This window comes from Thunnus albacares, chromosome 4 (assembly GCF_914725855.1).
Source record: "Thunnus albacares chromosome 4, fThuAlb1.1, whole genome shotgun sequence".
Taxonomy (NCBI): domain Eukaryota; kingdom Metazoa; phylum Chordata; class Actinopteri; order Scombriformes; family Scombridae; genus Thunnus; species Thunnus albacares.
In genome coordinates this window covers 25,316,806-25,340,952 of record NC_058109.1, presented here as the reverse complement: position 1 = coordinate 25,340,952, position 24,147 = coordinate 25,316,806, and the positions used below count along the sequence as shown (strand labels likewise).

Below are 24,147 nucleotides of genomic sequence, written 5' to 3'. Positions count from 1 at the left end.
CTGGAGTACTTATTCCCAGAGTACCCCTGCTCTGCTTGCCTCTCCTCTGCAGGGGGTCGAGGAGGGAGAGGCGACTTAAAAGCACCCCGGGGCCTTGTGCCGTTGCGCAATCGAGGTAACCCAGGTCTGCTAAAAGAATTAGGCTGAGCAGCCACCAACATTCTGCACAACACGCCGTCGAGTGGTTTTCCTCTTAACAAGCTATGTAAGGTTGGAAAGGGAGGGAAACGGGGGTTTTATGGTCCTCGAGCAGATGTTTCCACTGAGGGAGGAGAGGGAAAACAACCAATCTTTCTGGTGCATCCCAAAAGTCTGAAGATGTTGAATGTTTATGGAAGGTGCTCTGAGCTGCCTAACGGAGCTTGTAGGAGCTTGTAGTCCAAAGAATGAAGCAATGCAAAAGTCAAGCTTTTAGATCTCATTTGACTGAGGTCTTTTTGCATTGAGCTGCCCATGAAATGTCAGTGTTATCATTAGCCTGCTAACCCCACTAACCTTTGGAAAGTATTTGCATTGATTTGCAGGAGGATAGTATTACTGGGTAACTGTAGCGCCTGTGAATAGAGAAAAGTCCCTTGTACATGTGTCTATGGTCGACATGCTATGCAGTGGCACAATGCCAACACACAATGGAGGCCAGACACGGCGGGCTACTCATCACTTCTCCCTCTTTAACCCTTTGGGAGAAGCACAAAAGAGGGAGTTGACAAAGGGGCTGTGAAAAGAAAAAAAAAGGTAGGAGAGGGAGGAGGTGTAGGATATTCTAGGCTGCTTCAGCACCGTTTTAAAAAGAGAGTTTCAGATTACATTTGTTGTTTGAAAACTTGAATTTGGCTGCACCATAAGCATGGGGCAGTGGATGCCAGGAATGCAAGCTATTTCTCAGAGAAGGACATAACACTGATGAGGGCTGTAGAATAAGTAGCCTTATTCCCAGTATGAGGATCCAACAGGCTTGCAATATTATGTATGTTCCAGTTTTCTTCAACATAGCATTTCTGTGGTTCTTCTAGACATCTGTTACCAGCACCTATCAACTGTCATTTGTGCGACAGTTTCAAATAAACTAATATCGCTTTCGGTCAGAGCTTAGAAAAGTTTTGAGCTGGCCTCAAAACCTGACAGGTCCCACTTGGCCCTGCTGTGAAAAAGTGGCTACTGAGAGTTTTAACGTGGGGACGTGAGAGGCTGGGATGTGCTCCAAAATGATTTAGGGCTAAAGCTACTCAAAATCTACCCTTCTTTCTACAGCTGAAGTAGGATTGCATAGTGGATTTAGTGGGCTAACTGCCGGTTCTGTTACTCTGAAAAACTAAAATGTTTTTTTCCTTTATTGACTGGTTTTCTGTGAAGTATCTGTGTGTCTGACCTCACCAAACACGAACACACACACACACACCAAACTAGCCAGAAGCACCAGCCCACATCTAAAGAGTGCCAGGCACTCAGGGGAAAAACGAGTGGTAAACAAAGTGAATAAATCAGCACTTATCGCCATCTGGTAAACACACATGCAGGTGCTGACATCAGAGAGCGTGGTTTATGAGCCACGGAGCACGTGTCCATGCGCGAGTGTGCACAAACATAAAACAATGTGCATCTGAGGGGGTAGAGAGGAAGAGTGATCCTACCTGCGTCCTACAAACATATACACGTGATTTTTATCTGTCCATCACTGCCGAGGGCGACGCCAACGAACCAGTGACCTTTCTAGAATGAGTCGACCTCTCTTCCGCTAATGTGGAGGTTGTTGCTGGCCAGCCCTCAACACTACCACAGTAAAAGGGCCAGACAGAGGCGGCTAGCTAGCTGATTTATAGGCTAGCCCACTGCCATGCTTTCCCTGGGCAAGTGGCTCTCTTTAAAGGCCCGCCTTCTATTGGTCTTATTTACAGGGCTGGGGAGTACAGACCTCCTGAATTATTTAAGATTCCCCTTGGTAAACACAACAGAAACCAAGAGGGTGTGTGTGTGTGTGTGTGTGTGCAAGGAGGGGGGGGATGAAGGATAGAAAACAGGAATGAAGAAGTGGGAGATACAGAGTCTGAGAAAGGGGAAAAAAAATAGTGAGCAATTATGGGTTGCTGCACCATTATCATTAATCACAATAATAAATGTCTATGTGCCTGTGTAAACTCTTCCCTTCCCCATCTCCTCCACAGTGCAGAGTGTTACCTTATATTCAACACGTGGAGTCCCCATACACACACGCACACAAACACTTTCAGATAGCATCCTGTATATTTTCCTCCTGTACACAGCGCACATCAGCAAATGCACACTGACGATGCACTGCTTATCTCAATGCAAATACATGCACAGGCACACACCCACAGTGCGCTGCCTCCTCTCTCACACAGTGGTTCTCATTAACAAGCCAAACATGCCTGAAGAGGCAGACAGACTCTAGTGAGCACGGTAAACAACCAGTAGGCTCCCTCATCTAAACTGAGACTATCTCAGCATCAGCAACTCACACTTTCTGCTGATGATACTGACAGGCTGGGCCAGATACAATCCATTCCAAAGATCTGGTTTTTTTACATTGAACCAGTGGAATTCGGTGTGTTTGGCTCAGGGGCACCTTTGGGAGACTAACGTTGGGTATACCTGATGGTCCCGGCATCTATGTCTATGTGCACTCATATTCTGACATGACTGTGTGATCAATACTGTAGATCTACTGTAGTGTGTACTCACAGAACATCACAGGCTAATCATTTTCAGTTTTTAGTGAAACACTGAACACCAGATTTTTGCCAGATTTTACGCCCCCACAGTGTTCATCACCACGGTTTACTATGACTAAATGACGTCCTTTGGAGAGGAGTACAGCCCAGAAACTGCTAACATCAATAAAGACATGGAGAGAAATACAAATGAGCTGGTGATTATGCACCAAAATCTCTCTACGCAAGTAATAACAAACAAGAAATGGTTAAACTACAGAGTAGTTGCCTTGCCCATCAAAAAATTTCTCACATTTTTAAATAATTAATTTTTCCAAATAAACATTGATACATCCCAAACATTACCAAATAATAGAAGAAAATAATGAGTCCTGTAGTGTACCATTGACCACCTGCTTCTGACTTCAAGGTAAGTTGAATGCTGAAGCGATCTGCAACTCTTCTTCACTACCCACGATTCTTACTAGTCTGAGAGGAAGTTGCAAAACTGATCTGAGATCCACCTAACAATAACTATTATGTGTAGTGATTTTGGAAGATTAACTTTAAGCAGGAAAAAGAATAGAAATGATACGGGAATAACCAGAATAACTACAAGCACTGAGTGTGGCCTCCCCTGCAAGTTGCGCACCTTAGCAATAAAATTAGAGTACAATACAGACGACAGTATAGGTGTTGTCTTATGTTACAGGAAGGAATTGTGACTTCCTGATCAATAGTAAGTCCCAGCTCTTCTTCACAGGAGGGAATGGAACAAGAGAAGCCGTTTTTTTTATGTCGACACAAATCAGGGACCCAAGCTGCCCGTCTGACTCGGTGTCTGAGAGGAGATGGACAGAATGCTGACAAGAGCATTAGCATGCCAGTAAGGAAACCTCATATGCTGAGGCTGTGCCCACTAGCAGCAGGGGGCGGTGGGATTTCTACTCAAGGCCACCAGGTCAGAAGTGGAACCGGGGTCAATGCTGCATCTTTGGACCTTCAGGCAGAACCTTCAGGACGACTGTAACTCAATCTCGGTGTTGACGTGCCAGAGGCTGAGGGTCAAATGCAACCAGTGACAGTGTTTGTTTCTTTGGTTTGGACGAGAGCCCATTCTTACAATTATATGCAAAGTCAATTTGACTTTACGAGAAAATGAATGCGATGCAGCGCTCCCGTCAATACACCACCAAGTGCCTGCAAAACGGTGAACAAGAAGTTCTTTGCGCCCTACTTAAGTCAATCTCGTCACTCTGCTTTACAGTTCAACCAAACTAATCAACAACCCTTTGAACAAAAGGAGCCCATGTAAATTCTGTTCCCCAACAAGCGGCGCAGACTACAGTGGAGATGGAGCTTATTTTCAATTTGCAGCCAGATTAGCAGGCATGTTTTTGATACTGTCAGAACGGCAGAGAGATTTTTCTATTCCAAGTCGTCTTGAGTGAGTGGCCTTTTTAGTGCCTGCTTCAAAAAGCATCCCCCGTACCCGAGCAGCTGTCACTTTCAGCAGGCACTGTGGAGGACGGAAGCGGGGGAGGGGTCCTTTGAAGGAATGGTTAAAAGTGGGCGATAAAAATAAACTGGGAGAGAGGAGAAAATTAATTATACATAACAGACAGTTCACTTGGATGAGCACGACAGAGACAGAGAAACTAAGGCTGCTTTCCTGAGAGAGAGAAAAAAAAAAATACAATTTTCTGGCTGGGAAAATTTCTGCTCTGCCACCACAGTGGTCATATTTATTTGGCTACAGCTGAAGTGAAGAATGCAACAAGAAATCTTTTTTTAAGAAGGTCAAGGCATCAAACAATACAAACCAAGCTTTCATTTCACATTCTCCACACTGGCACTCACTTCATGCATCCTCTCTAATTCCAGCAGTTTCCTGGGACCAAAATAAAACTGCCAGCCTCGAGCGCACCCTCCTTTTTTCAAAAAAAAAAAAAATGTGATGAAGCTTGGAGATAGCGCAGTCTGCCTTTAAATTCACTTCTTGATTGGCACTGATGAGGGTTTATGCTGCCGGCTCACCTGCAAACTCACCTCTTGATAAAATTTGTAATGCACCAGCTCTTTGCGGTTCAACACCGCCCACCGACTCTCAATTCCAGCATCTTATTCGGGCCAAATGGAGGTCATTCCTATTTGAGCAGTCAGTCAAGACAGGCCCGCCAGGTATTGGCGAGTGAGTTTATTTCATATTAAGGCTTGTCGGCTGGAGAGGTGTTAGCACCATGAGAGCTGTGTGTGTCTGCGTATGTGTGTGTACAACAGGGCCTTTGGGTAGAGCCCTGCTGCTGTTCCCTCTTTAGTGCGTTTTAATATTGCTGCTGCTGTGTGGCTCCTCGCCTCAGGGCTCCACTCAAACCCCATAGACTCAGTCAAAACACTCACATGGAGAGAGAGAGAGAGAGACACAGAGGATGGGACAAGGCTCAGACAGAGAGGTGACGATATAGAGAAGTAGGAGAGAATGTTACAGAAGGAAGGAAAGGGAGGAAAGGTCAAAATAGAAGAAACATAAAACTGATCTGATATATATATATATTAAAAAAAAAGAGCAAGAGACAGGATGAGCGCAGAGTGAATGAAACGCACTCAGAGCAGAGTGCCAGCGACACAGCGCTCCAGCTAACCTCTTTAGCAAGACTGACACAAATGAAAACTTATGTAATAAAAACATGCAATCTCCACCGGCTATGATATGAAAGCAGATTGTATTACAGTGCCGCCGTGCCAAGGAAGCCCTCCATCACACACATGGGTGAAGATTTTACACTAAGGTGCCCCCGACACACTCTGACATATACTCTATTTCGGTTTGGGATGGGATCCTCTTTCACTTGTAGTAAATGCTTCTTCATGCATTGAGCCAAAGAGCAGCAACTGACAGGGACTGATGAGTTATGAACACCAGTACTCCCCTCAGAAATGTACCAGGGAAGTGGTTGAGGAACTGAAACGGGGGAATTTTTTAGACTACTGGAAATTTTGCAATATATACAAGGAGTCTGGACGCAGTAAGTGACACTGGATGATGATGCAAGTATGACTAGGCCTTACGTGTGCATGAATTTTTTTCTCCAGAAAGGGAAAGATAGAGATGGAGGGACGGAGGAGAGAACCAGCATGTAACTAGACAGTTAGTAAGAGAACAGAAGAAAGAGAAGACAGATCAGGAAAAAACGGAAGGTGAGCAAAAGGCGGAGAGAGGTGGCGCGGAAGGAGGGAGGTAGATGCAGACAGCGGTAGGCTCCTGACAGAAAAGGAGGGAGAGAAAAAAAAAAAAGGGAGAGTGAGGGAGGAAGACGGTGAGAAAGTCTGAGTGGCAGCATGAGGCTGGAGGCATAGAGAGAAGGCGAGAAAAGGAAATGCCTGAAGATGAGGTTGTCACACTGGTTTAAAATGTCGAACAGTAAGGGGAAACTGGAAAAGGAGCTGGATTTTGCAGTCTAGCACCACACACACACACACACACACACACACACACACACACACACACACACACACTGTGAGGGTGAACACAGTCTATATATCGGCTCGCTGCATGAAAGCAATGAATCACAGTACAGTATACCCGGAAGAATACAGTTATGCACTGAAAGTCCTTTCACATATATAAACAATTTCAGTGACCCAGTGAAGTAGTTTTTCACTCCAACTGAGAAAATCCCGCGTGAGCTTGATGGAATCTAACTCAAACCCTTCATTGATATTTGCACTAAAACAACCTTTAGGGCCAGACTTACAACGCCAAGTCGCAACTCACTTCTCACTTGAGTACAGCTTCTTGTGCTTTGTCATCCATCTACAATCTAATTAGACCTTAAATACGCCGCTCACTGAAAAGTCCAGAGGAATGCGACGGGGGTGGGGGGGGGGGGACGAGCCACACAAAAGCAGGACCAGAGGGGTGCAAAGTGCACATGTCAGCTCGAATTCCAAAGTTTGGACATCACAGATTTTACCCTTCACAGCGGCAGACAAACCGGACGGGGCAGACTTTCAAAATTCATGACACCGCTGGTCTATTGTGGGCAGATCTGTATCATAATTAGGGAAGATTGAGGCAAATTGCTTGCAATTTTCTGGCTGGGTTGCCAGCTTTCATGTGAAATGCAAGGTCACAGTTTTGCAAAAAAAAAAAAAAAAAAAAGATGGATAAAAGTGGAAACTTAAATTTTGATATCATGAAGTATAGATATTTTTTCAGATCAGCCATTGTATTGTGATTTAAGTATGTTGTTTCAACACCTGTGCCAGCTACATGTTTTGTTTGTTTTTTTTAAAGTGTGCTTATACAGTCCTCACACAAAGAAAGCCATATCTTTGGTTACATTACTGCCACTCCTTGCTATCAGTCACACACTCACACTGGAAAGTGACGCTTGGTTTGATTGAACAAGTCAGGTACCGCTTCTGTGGTACGGTTGGAAAGATGTCAGTCTGTCTGGAGCTCAATGATTTAGAGCTGTGACTGGGCACCACCTCTTAAATAAACACTCATGTCACGGTTCAAATCCCACATCATCTAGTACATGTGAATACCGGTCATCACATTGAACTGTCAATGAAGGGGCTGCTGCTTGACTGAGCAGAGGCAGAATTTGGGTCATGTCACTTATGATAAAGAACTACAGTTGTGATAGTGCTCACATTACACCTATAGGGGTGATCAGGTGGTGCCATAGAAGAAGAAATACACCAGTGACCCACCTTAAATGCACAGCAGATACACTATAAGACCCCAATATTAATATTAAAGGAATAATGCAGTGATTTTATTATCCATAGGCTCTTGCCTCTCCCTCCTTTACCTCAAAAAAAAAAATGTCTAAGCGCTTGTTCATCCAATATGATTCATGAATACATGTTTTTTAAAATGGGCTCCAAATGAATTCACGTGGCGTGCGGGGTCGGGGTGGGTAGTTTAATTTGGTTAACCGGGATTTGATTAAAAAAAAAAAAAAAAAAAAACAGAACTGAGGAGAATCCGATAGAGCAATGAGAGCATTTCCAATAGCTGACAACCAATGCGCACTCAACACACCCACAGACAGCCCTCGCCACTCCATCCCTGCTCAAAAGGGGAATTCAATTGCTGTCGAATAACAAAGCTTACAAATTGCCTCTCATTCGTTAGCAGATTAACGCTCTTTTCACACCACACCAACACTATTTCTAATTATTTCAAAGCTAATAGGGGAATCGATTTTTTTTCCCCAAAAGCAAGCAGCACCCCCCCTCCTATTCCTCCTCCTCCTCCTCTTCCTCCCCCTAGAGAAATCCAACACAACTCCTCCCTTAGGTCCATTTAAGAAAGCCGGGGCAGGCTACATTCAAATATGAGAAAATAAACAAGCATGAAAGCAAATGTTTAATCTCAAGCCATGCAGCCTCCTCCAGTCTCCCCGGACTATTTATCCAGGCGACAGTGAGTGTCAGCCCTGTGAATACCTGTAATTATGTATGGTGGTGGAGGCATTCCTCCTCTGAGGCAATGCAACAGCTATACGCACAACAAACACACGTCCAGGTGCTCTTTCTTTCTTTCTTTCTTTCTTTTTTTGTACAAGACTCCACATTTTACTGCAAGACGAAGCTTTTCCATTTCAAAAAAAGTCACTGCAGCCGATGTTCTCCAACCAGCCAAAAACTCACCTCCTCTCACTGCACCAAATCCGAGCTTACTTGTAAAAAAAAATACAAAATATTTTTTTTAGTTTCAAGCGCCAAGTGCTGAGATAATTAGAGAAGAAATGTGCAAATTAATTAAGTTCGTTCGGCGCCTAAAATATCCGCAGTTTGGTGTGGATCAATCCGACTGGTGGTCACACCGGGGCGCACATTCACCACACCGCTCACCGAGAAACGAGCCTCTACACACCGATACACACACCTCAATAGCAGCATATAAGCGCTACACTACATGTCCTCTTCATGTCGCGGGGTTTGGTTGAAGCCTCAAGCTCCTCAAACTCGTGGAAGACAAGGAGAAGACAACGAGGAGAAGCGGAGGGGGGAAAAAACACAACGACAAACTCAACCGCACGGAGCAAAAAGCAAAGGGGGGAAAAAATGTAACCTAAATATTTCATCCGGCTCCACCAAAACCCTGCTGCTTCCCACACGAAAAAAGCCCTGCGCAGGAGTTTTCACGGTACTTACAGGTTAAGTGATCCTTAGGATAGATATCCTCGCCATGGTTTTAAATTCCAAAACTTGGGGACATTTCCACTCTGGTCACGGAGTGGCGGTGCTCTCTCTCCGGCGGCTCCCTGCGTGTGAATGGAGCGGAGAGGACAGGAATGCAGCTCCGGCTCCAGGAGGAGGGGAGGAGGGGAGGAGGGAGGAGGCGCTCTGCTGCTGCAGTACCTCCCTGAGCCCCTAGAGGGCGCCCCGGGCTGACAGCTGGTATGACAGGGACTTGTGTGGTAGCTTTTACATTTCATAAATACTAATAAGTAATCCCCTTTCTACACTTTTACTGTTTTTCAATATGTTTCATCTTATTTTATTTTATTTATGTTTTATATTTTTCTTAAATTAGTTTAACTTTTTTTCTGATTTTCTCTGTATTTCAGTTGTATTGTGATTAATTCACGGTCTGAGATGCCTGTTTGAACTTTTGTATAAATGGATGGTGGACTGTATTTATTTAGTGGTTTTCTAGTCTTCTGATCACTCAAAGCCCTTTGCATTATATGCCACATTCACCCATTCATACACACATTCATGCACTGATGGCTGAGGCTGACATGCAAGGTGCCAACCTGCTCATCGGGGGAATTTTTATTCATACACACACACACACACACCAATAGCACAGCCTTAGGGAGCAATGTGGGGTTCTGTATCTTGCCCAAGGACACTTCGACATGGATTGAACCACCAGTCTTCTGATTAGTGGACCACCCGCTCTACCTCCTGAGCCACAGCCGCTCCATAGTAAACAGTGTTTATTGAAGCACATTTTCTCCCTGTAAGGTGAGCTAAGTCCAACCATCAAAAGCAGGGTAGTAAGAGATTATCCAAACTCTGTCTTGTATTCTTTCACTTACATTGGCCATATTTAAGGTATCATAGTAGTTGACAGAAAGAGTAAGTGGCAAAATACAAACTGATGATTTTTTTTTATTGTATACAATAGCTAATTCTCCTCCGTGCCTCATCTTGACACAGACCACCTGAGGCGATTTAAAATAGCTTTTGGGAGTCTCACAATCATTGTAAAAATATTCACAGAAATGATCATAATATTGAAAATGGAAACCAGTCATAAGAAATTAAGGCAACATAACAGAGTAGAGTGTAAGTACAGTAAGTTAAACATATTCTGTTATTACTCAACCTTACCTTAGAACCAAACTCAAAAATGTGTATAAAATAGAAAAATAGACATTGTTGAAGCCTTCTATCATCATCATCATCATCATCACAAATACATTTTAAAGCCCTTTTTTGACTCAAAGTTAAGACAAATAAAAGACAGGAACAAGGTTATATAAGAAATGGACAACAGTAAAGGAAAAACATAGTACTGTGTGTTTACTGTTTTTGCAATATTATATCATTATATTATATTTGCAATATTTAATAGTGAGTAAAGCCCTGTTAGGCACAGTTTAGCCTCAGTGTGGTGCAGAGTATTGGACACCTGCAGGTTACACCTATAACAGAAACTTAAATTTACAGTGAATGGTGTTTAAAATAGAAAATGCCTTGGAGACAATGAGAGACAGGTTTGGTTGTGAGCTCCAAAAAACAAGGCGGGCTCCTAATTAAATGAGGAGGCCTGAGGCCGGCCTGTCGCATCCCATCAGCTGACACATTCACACCTACTAACTTCCTCTGAGTGACACTCTGATGACAGAGTTTGGATACAAACTGAAGCCGCGAGGCTATCCAGCCAACTTTTAATTCTTACTCACTGCTTATAATATGCAACCAAAAGACAGTGAAAGTGACTTTGAAGGCTGAATTTCAATATTCATCACGCAGTCAGTGAATATCAGGAGCTTGGACAAAGTGTGTTTTGGGCACTGTTCCATGATGTCTCTGCAGCAAGGCAGCTTTTGGGATAACTGAGTTATTCAAACAGGCAGCTCGGGTTACCAATTGCACTCAAGAGAGCAGAGAGCAAGATCTGGCACTAACCACACCACCTGGCTCCATGCGCTCTGTGTGTGTCTGTGTGTGTGTGTGTGTGTGTGTGTGTGTCAGAGGTAGGGAGAGGAAATGTGTATTTTTGATTGAGAAAGATAGAGACATGTATGTGTTATGTGAATACAAGAGCAGCTAAATTTCAGTACTTGCCAGAAATGTTTCCCCTGAGTCTATCACACCACCCAGCTTTCGATGGTTTTCAAAAGCCCACTGTCTGCCATTAGAAATGGTTGGTTTGGCCTTAGTAATATGAAGAGATTAGCCTCACTTACCATGTGAAAGGCCTCTGGACAAAGCAATTCTCTATCTCACACTAAAACACTAACACATTGATTAGCTCTGAGTTAGTGCAGTTCACGTTGGTCCAGTTCCACTTCAGGCCTACTGTAAGTTCTCATGGGAATACTTTTATGGAGCACAAAACATATCAGAGTACAACATTAGCTTTATGCAAACAAGCATCAAAGGACCGCATGCAAAATGAGCAGTTGATTCATTTCTTGTTGAAAAGCACGTGTGTGTTGCATGCTACTCAGTCTCGTATTATACATCAAGATAAAGACACAGCACCTTAAAGATGTTTATATAAAACACTTTTGCCTTTCTATATACTTCACTACAGTGTACAACCAAAAGTTGTTTTGCATACAGTGCTCAGTGATGTTTTTTTTAATGAGCCAGATTAATCTTGGCTGTCATGATTTGACTAGACAGTGCACAGGCTGAGCAGCTTGGGCTGAAAGCACAGAGAATATTAAATAAATTTACGCATTGCTGTTTGGTGGTTTGCTGCTGTTTTGCTCTCTATTTGCTTTTTTTATTCATGCACTATTAATGGGCTTGTGTTTGGCAAGAAGAACAAACATTTTAAGTGAGCAGAGAGATACAAGAACTGACTGATTGTGGAGAGAAAAGAATCCCAGTTGTCCTTGAAAACACACACAAAGAATACACTAACCTGCATTTGTACAGACCCATATGCATTCAAGACTGTTTGCGTTAAGACTGTGCAACCACGTACACAAAGCAAAGTCAGAGGAAAACAGATCCATTCACAGATTCTACAGCTTTTATGTCTACTCTATTTGAATAGTGAAGAAATAAGAAATACAATGGACTGTCCTCACAGATCATGATGTCATGCATCGACACAAACTTGTGTTTCCAGCCATTCCTGATAAAAATAAAACACACCAACAGATAATACCAAGCTCTAAAAATAAACAAAAACCCCTGTGTTTTAATCCTCAAAACCTGATTGGTTCCTCGGTGGTCAATGCACCTCTTTCACTGCTCGTGGAACTCGATCCCCCTTACTTAAAAGCAAAAAAAACATCTGATCTGTGCCAATTAGGTTAAACTAATCAGATTTGAGCCAGCGGGTGAAGTGCAGGTTTGGTGGCCTTGTAACCTGAGGTGGCACAGCACAGGCTAACCAGGTAATGATCCATTAATTGGCTAACAACAAGATGGCTTGACCGTTTGGTAGAGCAGTTACAGGATATCATCTGGCTAAACCTGTCTGATCTGTTTGTACAGTCGCTCCAATCCCATTTCATCTCTCAGGATGCCCTGGCCATTATGGAACCACGCCATCTGTACACACCACTGCCAGATCAGGACAAAAAGAAACTTCTTGAAATAACCATTTGAGTCCATGATAAGATGTTTAAACTGTTTTCTTTCAATGTGCAAGCACTGACCAACATACTAATCACAAGGGAACAGCAGTCTCCCTTTAGGCCGGTCACTGGCTGTGTCTGCTGTGCATTACTGTACTTTACTACATAGTGATAGTGAGTAGTATGAACAAACTTTTTATGGGAAAGTTATGAATATTGCAGCAACACAGATCCCACAGTCACTAGATGATCAAAAGAGCCATCCCATAATTCTCTACACTTTGTTGTTGCCATAGCAATGAGCCGGTGCGGGGATATTTTTAAATCAGGATGTCTGACAGCTTTCACTGAAAAATGCAAATTAAAATGTGTACATAATTGCATGGTGAAATGTGTCTTTAGCAAAGGAGCTACATAATGAATGATGAGAATTATGAATTATTTCATCTGAGTTGTTCTTCCTGTGTTCTAGGCTGACTTCACATCAGTCTAAGTGTGGTAGCTAGAACTCTGTGATAATTCAGTCATGTCATTTATGGACTTTCACTGATGTCATGATGATCACATTTTAGCTTTACATAATTCAAATTAATGATTCCAAGCAAATTGTTACAGTTTTAAATGTATGTATAAGTTTGATCTGACGTAATGCAACAATAGAACACAATACATTGCACTGAAGGTCAATTTAATTCTTTTATTTGTGACTTTGCAGACATATCTATTTGGTGTGATGTAAATCAATTTTTGGAAAAATACTTTTGTTAATACTGTGATACTGATTTCAGTCATACCTGCAAGCCACAGCGGTAGTAACATAATGCAGTCTACATAGTAAATAGAATGCACTTCAGTATTCAGTGGATACCAATAAGGTGGGTGAAATGTCAAATTTCTTTTTTTATTGATCTTAATTTTATTCCAGACCAAATGACTTTGTTTGCTTCTCAAAAATGATATGCATGTGATGGCCAATAACATTGTTGTTGTAGTGTGGTATCAATTTATGGTAAAGAGTGTCTAATAAGAGATTTATTTATGTACAGTGTGTTGCAAGTTATTGATGTGAAAGATGACAAAGCATTATATGTAAGTATATCACAGAATCATATCTAAAAACATGGACTCATTAGCAGAGTCACTGATGAAACAGTAGCATACGGAGACATCAAGTCATTAGGGGATTAAGCAACTTGGTGTAGGCGGAGGTTAAAGTGTTTATACATTTTAAAGTTATGCATATGTTACACGTTTGAAATAGTAATATCTTATGTACGGTAATATGAGTTAAGAAAATTTCCACCTTAATTATTCATCCAGAGTACATTTCAGTTGTGGGAAACCTTAAGAGACTCTGGAGACTTGTTCTTTAAATTGCTGCAACCTTATAGGCAGGCTCATTGGTCATGATTTAATGTGCATCTTTTCATAGACCTCAATTATCAATTAACTGTAAGTGTACACCACTGGGAATATCCTCAGTCGTGTCCGCCATATTAACATCCATTAGAAGTGAATCACCTGTCTGCGCTTGAGCTCCTCAGCTGCTGAATGTTTTCCTCTGGGCTACAATCTGTCATACTGGGGAGAAAAAGACTAGTGAGATAATAATTTGCAATTGCTTGTGAATCATTTTCAGGTGCTCATAAATCTCAAAATTAACAATTTGGATCACATAGAATGAGTGGTAAGCCTGAAGACTGATTTCTCTCATTTTAAATATGGCAGGAGAGCAGGACCACCATGAAGATATAACAAATTTGGAATGTCATTGATCCTCTGATGGACCTTGGTAAGCATTAAAAACATATGCTAGGGGTCTCATGTAAATTTAAGAACAGCTCAGACCTTTTAAGTCAAAAAACAAGGCTCTATAATTGCAGCGAGGAAAACAAAAGTTCGCCATACCATAAAGCTCTTCTGAGTCAATTAGCGACAGAAGCTCTATCATGTATATAATTGCCATCAAAAACAATAATGGCTTTGATATTACATGAATAGAGCAACATGATTAGAAGCATGTTGTACCAGAAAACACACCTCCAATTATGAAAAATAAGATGTCGCACTTCAAACACAACACTTAATTTCCCAGGTGCTGTTTGTTGAGTCAGGAATGCCGGCAGTAGGCTACTTTATGCTAAGCTAGTTAGCAGCTCTGCTACCCCCCCCCCCCACCCTCCACCCACCCTCCACCCACCCACCTCTTTTAGGAAGCTTGAAAGAAGGTACATAGATATTTGGTTGGGAAATTTTTGAAGTACCCAATCATAATTAAAATCTAGGTGAGGTGAACAGAACCTAATTAGCTACAAACAGCCTCTTTGTATCATCTCTCGGCTGCCATCAAACACTTAATGTGGCCGGCTTCTGATGTGTGTGCCTTGGGGTGTGCATGGTAGGGAGACCAGGAAACACCAGCCTTTTGATTAAACGCCACACATTTCATTATGATCAAAAATTACAGGAACTTGTGTCGTGACTTTCTTTTGATTTTGGCTGTTTTCCCTCCACTTCACGGCCATGAGATTTGGAGGACAATGAGGAGAGAAAGAGAAAGAGAAGTGAAGAAAAGGGAGCTTTGATGTTTCTAGTTGTTCAATTCATGGCTGCTTTTGTAGATGTCCTCTAAGAGTTTAGCTCACTTTAAACTACACTACTTTTCTGCTCAGTGTGTGGGCTTGAAACAATATTATAGCATATGGCTTAAAAGTGATCACAAAGCAATCCTCCCCCACCATGTCAGAAAATACTTTACCACATGCTGGAGCGGTGTGGTTTGATATTGACTGAGTTCCTATTGAGATCCTTATGCAAAAAAAAGTGTTTTCGTTATAAGTGCTAGATGTCAGCTAGCATGAATGAAGCATTAGGTCATAAATATATACTTATCCATGCTAGCTGCATGGCTCCAGAGATGCCTATGTTGATAAGCCCACCACTTTGGTCCCGACTGAAATATCTCACAAATTGCTGGATGGATTACTATGAAGTTTGGTGCAAATATTTGTGTTTCTGGACTATGTGTCTTAATGATTTTGGTGACATTTCCTCTAGTGCCACTATGGGGTTGACACTTGTGGGTTTTAGTGAAATATCTCAACAGTTGGATGCATTGCAATGAGATTTGGTACGTCCCTATCAAGATGAATTGGTATAACTCAGATTATCACCAAATACCCACAGAACTAACAGCACTCCCATCAGTCTCAGCTGTACTTTGTATTTAGTGCCAATTACACTAGGACAGTGAACATGAAACACTATACCTGCTTAACATCTGCTATGTAACATCTGTCACTGTGAGCATGTAAGCGTATTGACCTTGGCATTAAACTCAAAGCATCCCTGTGCCTAATTCAAAAACTCAAAGAGCCGTTAGGGTGGCTAGACTTTTGGTCTTGTTTAATTAAAGATAGTAGAGTACAACTTTACAAGCTCATTCTAGCTTTCATAAAGTCATTTTCTTTATGGCAGAAAATTAATATTGTTAATAATATATTTGATCAATAAAGTATTTATCAAATGTTGTGGTAAATGATTATCCAGTAAGAATGAACTTCCTCATTCACCCTCAGATGCCTACAATATTTTGAATGCTTTCAAACAGGTAAGATGAGCTTCATGATTAGTGCTGATCTTGGATCAGCTCCGTGTTTTATATTATAATGAATGAGACAGTTAAGGGATCAGTGATCCCAGATCAGTGCTTTTACTCAGGGAGACTCGATACATTTTGGTCTATTTCCTGCGTACCCGTGGGAGACATCATGTCAAAACACCTACTTCTAATGACTGCCTACTTTGTCTAGCCCATTCCAAACCAGGGGCTCTATGCCAAGCTTTTGCCCATGCCAGACTTTGGGTCTCAGTGACAGTAACTGTTTTAGTCATATCTTGGCAGGTATGCTTATGCTAAGGGTTTTAGTGAGCAGGAAGTTTGGGGTTTGGCTGGTGTTATATTAACAGGGTCTGTCATCTCAGCTGGGCCCAGAGCTGAAATCAGATCCCACACACCTCTCTGCGTAACATTGACGGATCATGTTGCCTCTTGACCACTGAGAACTTGCAGAACAATACTAAAACCAAAGATACACATTTAAGTTCATAAAGGAAATGTTGCACCTGTGTCTGCTGATTCATTTTTCATGTGTAGCATCGAGAATGTTTGCAACAAGGCGCTACTGAGGCCATTACAATTCTGGAGCTGATTTGCAATGATTATGCACTGAGTTAAGTTCTCAGTGAAAAACATAAACGGTGAATGTTCTCACAACGCTGTTCCCCCAAAATTACCTGCAGTTTCATCACCTCCCGGTAGCTGAGGTTTTTGTCATCAGTGGTGTCACAGCACACACTGTAGCTGTGTCTTAAGTCTCTCCAGCACTGTAAAGCTCGGTCCCAACCTGCCCTTGACGGAGGAGCTTGTCACCCTCACACAGTAATTATACCAGAGCTGATGTCTCCTCTTTCCATTGAATTATTGAGAAGGTGGAGAGGACACAAGATCCCATGTAGAGAGAGACAGTACTGTTCACATCCCAGTGGCCTAGGGGTAAATCCAAAATGGACACAGCTGAACAGAAAGAGAGTTCCTGTAGATGATACTGTTGAGTCTTTATGTTTTCAGTCAGTGTTACATCTGTGATACTATTTTAAAAAAAAATTCTAGTAACACAATTATTTTCAAATTATTGCACTGTATCATATACATTTTGAATTGATATTGGTCTGTCCCAGGCCGGAAAATTAACAGTGAAATGTGGACCGGAGTTTACAATTATGCACGCAAGCCTCTTGGTATGTAAGCAAGACTATCAGAATAGAGTGCCAGCTTATGCAGGATGTGTTTTACACCCCTTTGGCAACTTTAAGCTACAGCAGTGTAAGCGTAAATAATCTGTGGTGCTAATAGAAATACTGGACACCCATGAAAACAGCTCAACTGCAGCTGTAACACAGTATATATGAGCTTCTTACTCCAAGAAGTAAGACAAACCTTCTGTCGGTCCATTTGGGATTGATAATACAAATGTCATTCCAACAGACTTAAGCAACCAGACACCTCTCAGACTAGTGTTGTTGTTTTCACAGGAAATCCTGCCATGGCACTCTAAAAATGCAGTCAATGCTCATGCATAGTCTGCAGTTTGTGGTTTCTACAGAACATATACATTTCATAAAATGCACCGTAACCAACCTCAGCTGCCACAGACTCTTGTCATCAGAAGTTTGTTTCATAATCTAAATGGGCCTTATTTTATTGACAGAAAAGTCAGTGAGCCTGTTTGCAATGCTGCTCTCACATTCACTGCTAGTATTTTATTGTAGCTCCACCACTTGGCTCTTGATTACATGAATACGAGAGTCTTTTCTAGTTCTATGTTGAACAGCCCAAGGTCATAGAAATACTGCAGAATGTGCTCTCTGTTGCTTAGGCGGGGGATGTTGTCCTCAGATAAAGTAGCTTGGATTTTAAACCAGAAAGAATTGCAAGAAAAATAATCATGATATTAATTAACTGCCCTTCCAAGAAAAAAGCTTTATGAGTAAATGTAGTCTGATAAAGGCATTACAAATAGCAACCGCAGAAAAAAAGACATTCACCATGTTCCTCTTCATAACTCACCTCTGCACATCTAAGTTACCATGGCACCATGGCAGATGTAGTTCACACACGACTTTCCTTCATCCCACCTCCACTCTGTGTGTGGGTTTTCATTTTATTTCACATTTACAGTCAGAAATGTTACGCTTATGAAGATGCAGACTGGAGGGAAAATGAATCAACAAATCAACAAGTGGTGGCACATTTCACAGTTGGTAGCTGAGATGAACTTATATGTTTGAACTTATGGACATAAAACATAATGAGTTTTTTGCGTTTTATTCGAACTGAAATGTCTGAAACACACAACAATTACAAATCCTTTCAGCGTTTCTCACATCCAGCTGCTCAAGCTTTAAATGACACACTGTATGAAAACATTTTATGGTTTGGTAGTTCTTGTTTTCCTTCTTCTGAGAGGGTCATGAGGATGTCACACTCAGTGTTCCTTATGTAATCCGCACAAAAGAACTTATATAATCAATTCTATGGTAAGACCTTGAGGTTTCTGTAGGATTGTGCTCGAGGGCTTGATGTTAGTTACCTGAGGATTTTTCAGTAGACACACCTACACACACACACGCAAGCATACACAGGGAAATAAAATACAATTTCTCTCCTTTTCACTCCAGGCTGCCTTCCACACAGAAACCCATTACAGAGAGAAAAGGTGACATGTAGGAGTAGCACAGGACGGCTGGCCTCAGTTCAGTGCCTCCGTCTCCACCCATGACAGAGCAGTGAGTGGCCCTCACTCACAGCTGTCCTGGACTCAGTCAGCCAAGCACAGCTCAAACCGGGAAAACAACATGATATGCTAGGATGCTAAGATGAGCCTGGCGGTGCAATTTTCTTCCTGGAGGAAATAGAGGGACAGAGAGTAATTTAAATGCTAAACAATGCTACCTGTCGCTGTAACTCCAAGACAGCTTTCTGATGACTTCCTGGTTGGATTGGTCATACAGGAATGCGATGCGTGAGGCAATGTGATGAAAGTGGGGTTACAGGGCTGATTGTGGCCAAGAGGGGTCATTTTATTGATTCAGTGCATGTTACCAAACATTAGCATTTAAAGCTATTGTGTCTGCAGCTAATCTGGAATCTGACATGGAAATCCAAAGGCCAGAGAGGGTGGAAAAAAGTATTAAATAACACATCATACATATGATACTTAATGTTAAACAACATAATTGGAATAAAAAAGCCAATCACAAATTGAAGTGTCCATATCATTACAAATCATCCAGTGCCAAGACTACCCTAAAGTGTTTTTGATGTCTTTGATGTCTGTTTATGTATATTAACTCTTCAACAAATATAGTGGCAGTCAACTTACACCATCTATAAAACCAACATCATGAACAAGGTGATCATCATTGGATGTAACAGCCTTCCTGCAATATAACACAGAGCACTATTAATGCTGTCCCTGCACAGTTTCATCAGATGTGACACACATGCTTGGTACCATATGGAGAGGGAAAAAAGCTACATGCTGTAAAAGTAGAAAGTTTAATTAATGTTCATATACAGTATATTAACAATCTGCAGGAGCCATAACCTGACAGCTAATGAAAGGAGAAAAATGTCACCCTGGATGGGTGGAGGGACATAGAAGGCTGTCATTTGAGTTTTAAATCTCCTCCTCTGATATCTGAATATTACCACAGCTATTAGTGTTGTGTTTGACCTCAAGTGTGATTATTCCTTTCTGTATGAGGATTCAGGATATAATTTTTTTCTTAAGGCTTAAAGTTATGTATAATTAAGAGCGTGGCCGCTTTGAGTGACAGTTGGGTGTTGTCACAGGCAAAACGCTATCACAGCAACAACGTTGGTGAGGTAACGTAACCATGGCGTAACTTCAGATTCACGGAGTATAGCCGTAGCTGTTGCTATTTCAGTGTGTTTTCAGTTCATGAAAGTTAACTAACATTTTGGCTGCCTAAAAAGTCTTGTTGAGCATTTGGTTGTACCAAAAGACCCTCTAAGGAGTCGAATGTTTAGTTTTTCCAGTAGGTATGTTTTGTTTTAATGGTTTTAATCCTGCTTTTCACTAGTGAAAACTAGCATTAGTATTATAACAGTTAACCATAGATTGTAAATGCACCACGCTAACCAAGCTAGCAGCTAGCGTTAGGGTCAGCTCCACCCTCTTGTCCAAATATGGTCATTGGCTCCTAAAATCCAAGATGGCGATGGTCAAAATGCAAACTCAAGGCTTCAGAACGGGATTCTACAAACCAGTGGCTAACATTGCGGTGGCTACGTCCATTATTTTTTACATTCCATGGTAAAACCAAAAGAACAAGCTGAATGAGGCTAAAATGTTCTGTACAGCTGAGGGCAACTGCAGTCGGTTGATAGTTCTCCGAAGGTTTGCCACCATGAATGACACCTTTCGCAACACACATGGTTTTTGATATAAATATAAGTGCAGCTTGAAGAGAGGAAGAACATTGCTTATTGTAAATATTTGAGAGAAAATTTTAAGTAGCGATCACTCCAGGATTCCTTTTTAATCTTATTCTGTTCCAACTGCGCTTATAAAATTTTGTGTAACCATGGCCATTTTATCAAGGGCACTGTTCCATATTTGCAGCCAACATGTCTTACCCTGAGGCAATGGTCAGCAATAACTGCACCCACAACACAACCTCATCGCCTCACTACACTCTCCAAGGTTTCGTATGAGAAGTTTCACTTTAAGTCATCCAATCTCATCAACTGACCTTAACCGGCAAAAGCAATGAAATTCAGAGAGGAAGATGAGCAATACATAAGTTGGCTCGCGTTTTGTATTAAAAAAAGGAAACGATCATACCAAAAATGTGTCCAAGTTATTTAAATGGTACACTGATATAATTGTGATTTCTCTTTCACTCAGTCAGATGCAATATGTGGACACTACTAACACATGAAGGATAGGTGGATTTTACAACTATGAGTGATGAGCACAACAGAAACATCTCCCCGCTAAGAAGCATTCTTCCCCAAGAACTCAGAGGACAGTGTACAGTTAAATATGTGGGCTATTGTTTTCTATTGTAAGGTGTTTTTCAATACAGTGACTAAAAAATAAATAAAAGACATCATTCTGTCATTAATTTTCTTCAGTAGGTCTCCTATGACAGCAGAAAGAAGAGGGATGAAAAGCAGTGAGTGTGTTGAAAGGTGTACACACAAACCAATACAACCAATAGTAAAATAATAATAAAACCAATAGTTTTCTCTAGCGGCTTTTATTCACCGTATGAAGAAGGAATGATGGCAAAATTGTTTCTCAATTCATTTCTCTAAACTGACTGCAATTGCAATGAGTATGACAAGGTGCAAATTGTGCAATCCAAAATGTTATTAAGCAATGCATACAGGTAATCAAGATGAAGGAACTACACTAACTTCTATTGTAAAATGTTTCCAGCTCATATTTCCCTTTGTCTCAGCGTACACACACATACACACAAATACGTGTGCAGAAAGCTCCAGTGCTACAGACGTACTTATCTAATGACCTTGTACACGTAGTTAAGATATCCCCATTTGACACAGCTAATTGGCCGACATGTCAGAGGATGTTTAGCAGCTTAGGAAATCACATCTGCCCATTGATTTCTCCCCACTACACCCCCTCCATCAGACATTGTATTGCTTAATCCAGTCTACAACTCTATTGTTGTGAATCCTCAATGGATTCTCAGGCAGAGGAGGAGGTGAGAAAAAAAAGAGAGAGAGGGAGAGAGAGGGAAAGAGAGGAGAGAGAACAAGCGATTAAGAGGCACTTGGGATAGGGAAGGTAAATTAGAGACTGTGGGTTTTCGCATGTGAGAAAGAGAATTAAACTACAGTGTAGATGCAAACAGAGAGATCCGGATGCAGAAGAGAGAGCAGAACGCAGTTTACAGTCATGCTCCTCCTTTGTGCTGAGGCATATTTAATGGCAGGAGGTTGTCATGCAGCAGTATGCCTTCATATGCTACTGTGCCATGCTACTTGTGTTTGTGCTGAGCTGCTGTGCCAGCTGAAGCGTGCAAGGTTGTGCCGTGTCATCTGCTCTCAGCTTTAAGCTTGTCTTCCCTCTGGTTAATCAGGAGAGTTTCTCTGTCTTCCTGTCTCTGTAGTGAATCTTCTGATGCTTTTAAACCCACTTTTAGGGTCACAGCACACACACGCTCGCACACAGATACACAAGTGAAAAAGCTTGGATTGTGATCTCTGTGTTTAAACGAGGGCTGAGTGTCTTTGTAAATAATTTACACTTAAAATTATATACTGTATGGCAAATATAATTGCAAAGTTATGCTTTTAATAATGAAATAATTTAACTCAGTTAATCAATATCACAAAAAAACATTTTGTCACTCAACTCTATTGTAGATAACTTTGGTTTGATTTGCTATTTCTTCAGGAGGAATTGTTTTCAATTAAAGCTGTTGAAAGTGAGATTTGTAGACAAAAACGTGATACCATTCACCTACATACTATTGGTGGCAGCAGATGTTAAAAAACTAGGACAAATGCAACCAAAATCTGTGGCTAGACAGAAGGGCTAAGTGTGTTTTTTATGATTCAGGTGAACAGACCCTTTAGGTTTTTTGTATGCTTGTACATGATATAGAGACAATGCACCATGGCGGCCACAATGACACAGACACACATACACACACTTTCTGATAGGGCAGAGTCTCTTTAAGCTGCCAGCACAGTTGCTATGGAAACTAAGTTTGTCCAGTTCATATACAAAAAAAAAGTCTTACATTTCTGGCGACCTTGGCTTTCTGGCCAAACTTGTCAGTCTGCACACTCCAGCCCCCGCCACACGTGGTCTGCAGATAGAAAACCTGCAATTGATCTAAAATGCATACAAGGTTGTGTTGAGTCATCGTATCAAGGTAAGTATATCACTGATTTTAGGCAGCAGTGCTTTAGTTGATTGTGACATGCTCACTTTATTCTCTTTCAACATATCAAACACCACTTTCACACATGCACTGCAAGTCCAAATCATTTACTTTGGTCACTCTTGCAATCTGTGTATGTGCAGCATGTGTAAACAACTTACTGGGTTCAGTTCTCTACGTATATAAGTTAGTGGTTTTAGATCTCTTATGAGACTTGTGTCACGAGACTCTGTTCTTACATGACATGACTGCACATCAGACACTGTGGGTGGCAATATTGCTGGAGGAAAGCAGCAACTTGGAAAATAAGTACACCACAGAAGAAGAATTTTCATACAGACTGTCTAAATGTTGTATTCTGAGACTGATCTTGCAGTTGAATAACTGTTTACCCCCGTGGCTGGATTGCTGAAATGTTAAGTGTCACAGAGACAACCTCAAAGGGAAGACACAATATTTTATATCAAATGGTTGATTTTTCACTGACACTAAGACAGTGGCCAGAGTTAGGGTAGCTTTTGTGACGATGTAAAACTACATACGAACATCTGAGCATTTTGTGTTCTTTATCTGGGATAAAAGAATAGTGCACTAAAAATTGATCTTTTGAGTATTAAATACTCACCCACTGAGAGATTAAAGGGTTGTTCTAAATAGATCTTGCTCAATCACCGACAACACCTCTTTAGCCAACTTGGATTCATGACAGTTGGTTTCCCATGACAACCTAGCTTAAAGGAAAATTACAGTTTATCTCTCTAGCATGATTTTTACATGAATCGTTTCGATCATTTGTTTCTGTGTCTGAACTAAAGTAAACACAGGAAGTAGCCACCTGTAGCAGCCATTATGGCTAACTGCATAGAGATCTATATCCGGGTCAGCTTGCCGGCTAACCAAACCACCCACATATTCATCTGCGCACGCCTGTTTGTTAACATGTATGAGGCTGACTTTCACTGTGGTTAGACTGTAAGGAATCTAAAAAAACTAAATGCAATGACAGATTATCCCATGGACTATTATGTGGATGACCGTGAGTCATTTCACTTTGACAGGCCAACCATATTTATTTGAGGCAGGCAGAATGGAGTCAGAAAGGCAGCAGGACCCATCAGGAAAGACAATGTACTGTAAGTAATGTTACTTCAGAGAAACTGCTGGTGTTCCTGCAG

The 24,147-nt window shown here is 41.4% G+C and overlaps 1 protein-coding gene across 4 annotated transcripts in view; it reads right to left on the bottom strand.

Moving 5' to 3' along the window:
• LOC122980395 (plexin-A1-like) overlaps positions 1-9,019 on the bottom strand; it is a 192,211-nt gene extending 183,192 nt beyond the window's left edge. For 2 of the 4 annotated variants that reach the window (XM_044348349.1, XM_044348348.1), the window contains exon 1: positions 8,844-9,018. The gene's annotated coding sequence lies outside the window, so the exon portion shown is untranslated. Of the gene's footprint in view, positions 1-8,843 lie in introns of all 4 variants that reach the window. The other 2 variants (XM_044348347.1, XM_044348350.1) reach the window with 2 other exon arrangements.
• Between the last annotated feature and the right edge of the window lie 15,128 nt (positions 9,020-24,147).